Genomic DNA, 7,642 nt, shown 5'->3' with positions numbered 1-7,642 from the left:
GGAAGTGCCGGTTTCCTGCATGCACTGCGCATGCGCGGGAAACCGGCACTCCCGTTCTCCTGAAAGAAGGGGTTCAGAGTTTGAACGTGTGTGCGGGAGAGGCTGCGCGTGCGCATCGAACTTACGTTTTTTTTGCAGGTTTTCCCGGGAGGGTAAGTCTCCAGAAGTTAGACATATAAAAAGCAGTCGCAAGGCCTCCTTTTTACAAGGTAAGTGGTGAATTAATTAAAATTAAAACATTTTTTCCACAGGTTTATTATTTTTAAATACTTTAAAGAAAGGTAAATTTATTTTTAGCCCCGTTAGAAAATGTAATTAATTTTTCAAAAATTTAAATTATTGTTTAAAATAGTTATTTCATGTAATTTATAGTTTATTTTAAAAATGCGATGTTTTTAAAAAATTTATTTGAAGATTTAGTGATGTTTTGGGGCTTATAGTATTTATAGGTTTGACAGCTCTTCCTGTCAGACTTATGAATGAAGCATTCCCTGCTACCATTGGCTCTCCGTGGCCCACGTGATCCCAGGGGACGCATCGAACTAACTGCGCCCCTGGGATACGCAAGCACTGCGCGCCGGCAGCTGGAGGAGGCCCAGGATCGGAATCCCACGCGGGCCCGCAGCTCAACGGCCGGCGCGCTAGGTAAGTGCAGGTCGGGGGCTTGCACCCGCGGGAAGCCCCCGACCCGAATTTCTGGGCCAACGTAAACTCCGGTGTTACCACAGCAACTACCTGATCATAAAATACACAGAAACCCAGGACAGCGGTTGAATCACTCAATGCAGTTAAAGAAAATAGCTTAAATCAAGGCAAGAGAAAAGAACCCTGCTGCGAGAAGAGGTGGCTATAGAGATAGTGGATGCATTGGTTGTCATTTTCCAAAATTCCATAGATTCTAGAACGGTTCCCACGGATTGGAACGTAGCAAATGTAACCCCACTATTTAAGAAAGGAGGAAGAGAGAATCCAGGAACTACAGACCAGTTAGCCTGACATCAGTAGTAGGGAAAATGCTAGAATCTATTATTAAGGACGTGGTAACAGGGCACTTAGAAAATAATAATAAGATTGGGCAGAGTCAACACAGAGTTATGAAAGGGAAATCGTATTTGACGAATCTATTAGAGTTTTTTGAGGTTGTAACTAGCAGAATAGATAAGGGGGAACCAGTGGATGTGGTGTATTTGGATTTTCAGAAGGCTTTCGATAAGGTGCCACACAAGAGGTTATTAAACAAAATTAGGGCTCATGGGATTGGGGGTAATATACTAGCATGGATTGAGGATTGGTTAACGGACAGAAAACAGAGAGTAGGAATAAACGGGTCATTTTTGGGATGGCAGGCTGTAACTAGTGGGGTACCGCAAGGATCAGTGCTTGGGCCTCAGCTATTCACAATCTACATCAATGATTTGGATGAGGGGACCAAATGTAATATATCCAAGTTTGCTGATGATACAAAGCTGGGTGGGAATGTAAGTTGTGCGGAGGATGTAAAGAGGCTTCAAGGGGATATAGACAGGCTAAGTGAATGGGTAAGAACATGGCAAATGGAATATAATGTGGAGAAATGTGAAGTTATCCACTTTGGTAGGAAAAATAGAAAAGCAGAGTATTTTTTAAATGGTGAGAGATTGGGAAATGTTGGTGTTCAGAGGGACCTGGATGTCCTTGTACACGAATCACTGAAAGTTAACATGCAGGAACAGCCAGCAATTAGGAAAGCAAATGGTCTGTTGGCCTTTATTACAAGAGGATTTGAGTATAAGAGTAAAGACATCTTACTGCAATTATATAGGGCCCTGGTGAGACCACACCTGGAGTATTGTGTACAGTTTTGGTCTCCTTACCTAAGGAAGGATATACTGGCCATAGAGGGAGTGCAATGAAGGTTCACCAGACTGGTTCCTGGGATGGGGGGATTGTCCTATGAGGAGAGATTGAGTAAACTAGGCCTTAAATCTCGAGTTTAAAAGAAACATAGAACATAGAAACATAGAAGATAGGAGCAGGAGTCGGCCATTCGGCCCCTCGAGCCTGCTCCGCCATTCAATGAGATCATGGCTGATCATCCAAATTCAGTACCCGGTCCCTGCCTTCTCTCTATATCCCTTGATCCCTTTAGCCTTAAGAAATATATCCAACTCCTTCTTGAATATATTTAATGAATTGGCCTCTACTGCCTTCTGTGGTAGAGAATTCCACAGGTCCACCACTCTCTGGGTGAAGAAATTTCTCCTCATCTCTGTCCTAAATGGCTTACCCCTTATCCTTAGACTGCGACCCCTGGTTCTGGACTCCCCGAACATCGGGAACATCCTGCCAGCATCTAGTATGTCTAGTCCTGTTAGAATTTTATAAGTTTCGATGAGATCCCCTCATTCTTCTAAACTCCAGCGAGTACAAGCCCAATCGACCCAATCTCTCCTCATACGTCATTCCTGCCATCCCAGGTATCAGCCTGGTGAATCTTCGCTGCACTCCTTCCATGGCAAGAACATCCTTCCTCAGATAAGGCAACCAAAACTGCACGAAATACTCAAGATGTGGTCTCACCAAGGCCCTGTACAACTGCAGCAAGACATCCTTGTTCCTGTACTCAAACCCTCTCGCTACGAAGGCCAACATACCATTTGCCTTCTTAACCGTCTGCTGCACCTGCATGCTTACTTTCAGCGACTGGTGCACAAGGACGCCCAGGTCTCGTTGCACTTCCCCTTCTCTCAATCTATTGACATTCAGATAATAATCTGCCTTCCTGTTTTTGACACCAAAGTGGATAACCTCGCATTCATCCACGTTATATTGCATCTGCCATGCTTCTGCCCAATCACTCAACATGTCCAAATCATACTGGAGTGTCTCGGCATCCTCCTCACAGCACACACGCCCACCCAGCTTTATGTCGCCTGCAAACTTGGAGATATTACATCTAGTTCCTTCGTCCAGATCTTTAATATATATTGTGAATAGCTGGGGTCCAAGGACCGATCCCTGCGGTACCCCACTAGTCACTGCCTGCCACTCGGAAAAAGAGCCGTTTATTCTAACTCTTTGCTTTCTGTCTGCCAACCAGTTCTCTATCTAAGTCAATACCTTGCCCCCAATCCCATGTGCCTTAATTTTACGTGCTAATCTCTTATGCGGGACCTTATCGAAAGCCTTTTGAAAATCCAAATTCACCACATCCACTGGTTCTCCCTTATCTATTTTCCCAGTTACATCCTGAAAAAATTCCAGTAGATTAGTCAAGCACGATTTACCTTTTGTAAATCCATGTTGACTTTGTCCGATCTGGTCACTTTTTTCCAAGTGCTCTGCTATTACATCCTTTATAATGGACTCTAGCATTTTCCCCACTACCGATGTCAGGCTTACTGGTCTATAATTCCCCGTTTTCTCTCTACCACCCTTTTTGAACATAAGAACATAAGAAATAGGAGCAGGAGTAGGCCAATCAGCCCCTCGAGCCTGCTCCGCCATTCAATAAGATCATGGCTGATCTGATCCTAACCGCCAATCCACTATCACAGAACCATCTCCTGAATCTAACAGAATTAGACACACAAAATAGGAGCAGGATCAGGCTACACGGCCCCTGGGCCCGCTCCGCTACCCACAGGGCCATGACCGATCCGAACCTAGACTCATGTCCAAATTCCTGCCTGCTCCCCGTAACCCTTAATTCCCTTTACTTCTAGGAAACTGTCTATTTCTGTTTTAAATTTATGTAATGATGTAGCTTCTACAGCTTTTTGGGGCAGCATATTCCATGGACCTACCACCCTCTGAGTGAAGTAGTTCCTCCTCATCTCAGTTTTGAAAGAGCAGCCCCTTATTCTAAAACTATGCCCCCTAGTTCTAGTTTCACCCATCATCGGGAACATCCTCCCCGCATCCACCCGATCCAACCCCTTCACAATCTTATGTTTCAATAAGATCGCCTCTCATTCTTCTGAACTCCAATGAGTAGAGTCCCAATCTACTCAACCTCTCCTCATATGTCCATCCCCTCATCCCCGGGATTAACCGAGTGAACCTTCTTTGTACTGACTCGAGAGCAAGTATGTCCTTTCTTAAGTATGGACACCAAAACTGTACGCAGTATTCCAGGTGCGGTCTCACCAATACCTTGTACAACTGAAGCAATACCTCCCTATTTTTATATTCTATCCCCCTAGCAATGAAAGCCAACATTCCATTGGCCTTCTTAATCACTTGCTGCACCTGCATACTAACCTTTTGAGCTTCGTGCACCAGGACCCCCAGATCCCTTTGTACTTCAGTACTTTCCAGTTTCTTGCCATTAAGATAATAACTTGCTCTACGATTTTTCCTGCCAAAGTGCATAACCTCACACTTTCCAGTATTGTATTCCATCTGCCAAATCTCTGCCCACTTACTTAGCCTGTCTATGTCCCCTTGCAGGTTTTTTATGTCCTCCTCACTCACTACTTTCCCTCCCATCTTAGTATCATCTGCAAACTTTGATATGTTACACTCGGTCCCCTCCTCCAAATCGTTAATATAGATTGTAAAGAGTTGGGGACCCAGCACTGACCCCTGCGGAACACCACTAGTTACTGATTGCCAGTCTGAGAATGAACCATTTATCCCAACTCTCTGCCTTCTGTTAGATAGCCAATCCTCTATCCATGCCAGAATATTACCCCCAATCCTGTGATTTTTTATCTTAAGCAATAATCTTTTGTGTGGCACCTTGTCAAATGCCTTTTGGAAGTCTAAATACGCTACGTCCACTGGTTCCCCTTTATCCACCCTATATGTTACTTCCTCAAAGAACTCCAGCAAATTTGTCAAACATGACCTCCCCTTCATAAAACAGTGGAGTAACATTAGCTACCCGCCAATCCATGGGGACTGTTCCAGAGTCCATCGAATTTTGGAAGATGATCAGCAATGCACCAACTATTTCTAGGGCCACTTCCTCAAGTACCCTAGGATGTAGATTATCAGGCCCTGGGGATTTATCGGCCCTCAATCTCATCAATTTCCCTAACACAATTTCCCTACAAATACAGATTTCTTTCAGTTCCTCCCTTTCATTAGACCCTATGTTCCCCGAATGAGACACACGCACTGTAATTGATGAATTACAAGACACACGCAGTGTAATTGATGAATTGCAAGACACACGCACTGTAATTGATGAATTAAAAGTCACACGCAGTGTAATTGATGAATTACAAGACACACGCACTGTAATTACTGAATTGCAAGACACACACACTGTAATTGATGAATTACAAGGCACCTGCACTGTAATTGCTGATTTACAAGACACACGCACTGTAATTGATGAATTACAAGACACCCGCACTGTAATTGCTGATTTACAAGACACACGCACTGTAATTGATGAATTACAAGACACCACACTGCAATTGATGAATAAAGAGACACAAGCACTGTAATTGTTGAATTACAGGACACACACAATGTAATTAATGAATTACAAGACACACACACTGTAATTAATGAATTACAAGACACACACAGTGTAACTGCTGAATTATAAGACACACGCACTGTAATTGCTGAACTACAAGACACACGACGTGTAATTGATTAATTACAAGACACATGCACTGTAATTGATGAATTACAAGACACACACACTGTAATTGCTGAATTACAAGACACACACATTGTAATTGATGAATTACAAGACACACGCAGTGTAATTGCTGAATTGCAAGACAGGCGCACTGTAATTGCTGAATTACAAGACACACACACTGTAATTGCTGAATTACAAGACACACACATTGTAATTACTGAATTACAAGACACGCACACTGTAATTGATGAATTAAAAGACACACACACTGTAATTGGTGAACGACAAGACAAACGCAATGTAATTGCTGAATTACAAAACACATGCTCTGTAATTTCTGAATTACAAGAAACACGCATTGTAATTGATGAATTACAAGACACGCACACTGTAATTGATGAATTAAAAGACACACACACTGTAATTGATGAATTAAAAGACACACACACTGCAATTGATGAATTACAAGACACACGCACAGTAGATGATGAATTACAAGACACCCGCACTGTAATTACTGAATTGCAAGAAACACGCACTGTAATTGATGAATTACAAGACATACGCACTGTAATTGATGAATTACAAGACACACGCACTGCAGTTGATGAATAACAAGGCACTGCACTGTATCTGCTTAATTACAAGACAAACGCAGTGTAATTGATGAATTACAAGACACATGCACTGTAATTGATGAATTACATGACACACACAGTGTAATTGCTGAATTACAAGACACACGCACTGTAATTGATGAATTACAAGACTCACGCAGTGTAATTGATCAACTACAAGTCACCCGCACTGTAATTACTGAATTACAAGACAGACACACTGTAATTGATGAGTTACAAGACACACACACTAACTGCTGAGTTACAAGACACACGCACTGTAATTGCTGAATTACAAGAGACATGAGGTGTAATTGATGAATTACAAGACACACGCAATGTAATTGCTGAATTACTAGACACACACACTGTAATTACTGAATTACAAGACACACGCAGTGTAATTGATGAATTACAAGACACGCACTGTAATTGATGAATAACAAGACACATGCACTGCAATTACTGAATTGCAAGACACACACACTGTAGGTGATGAATTACAAGACACACACACTGTAATTACTGAATTACAAGACACACGCAATGTAATTGATGAATTACAAGACACACGCACTGTAATTGATGAATTACAAGACACACGCACTGTAATTACTGAATTACAAGACACACGCACTGTAATTGATGAATTACAAGACAAACGCACTGTAATTGATGAATTACAAGACACACGCACTGTAATTACTGAATTACAAGACATACGCGCTGTAATTGATGAATTACAAGACACACGCACTGTAATTGATGAATTACCAGACACACGCACTGTAATTGCTGAATTACAAGACACCCGCACTGTAATTGCTGAATTATAAGACACACACTGTAATTGCTTAATTACAAGTCACACGCACTGATATTCCTGAATTACAAGACACACACACTGTAACTGCTGAATTACAAGACAGACACACTGTAATTGATGAATTACAAGACACACACAGTGTAACTGCTGAATTACAAGACATACACACCGTAATTGCTGAATTACAAGACACACACACTGTAATTACTGATTACAAGACACACACACTGTAATTGATGAATTACAAGACACGCACTGTAATTGATGAATTACAAGACACACGCACTGTAATTACTGAATTGCAAGACACACACACTGTAATTGATGAATTACAAGACACACGCACTGTAATTACTGAATTACAAGACACACACACTGTAATTGATGAATCACAAGACACGCACTGTAATTGATGAATTACAAGACACACGCACTGTAATTTCTGAATTACAAGACATACGCACTGTAATTGATGAATTACAAGACACACACACTGGAATTGATGAATTACAAGACACACGCACTGCAGTTGATGAATAACAAGGCACCGCACTGTATCTGCTTAATTACAAGACAAACGCAGTGACACATGCACAGTAATTGATGAATTACATG

The sequence above is a fragment of the Somniosus microcephalus genome, chromosome 2 (genome assembly GCF_052327205.1).
Source record: "Somniosus microcephalus isolate GS21.2 chromosome 2, FLI_Smic_1.0, whole genome shotgun sequence".
Lineage (NCBI taxonomy): Eukaryota > Metazoa > Chordata > Chondrichthyes > Squaliformes > Somniosidae > Somniosus > Somniosus microcephalus.
Note: the sequence above shows the minus strand (reverse complement) of the source record.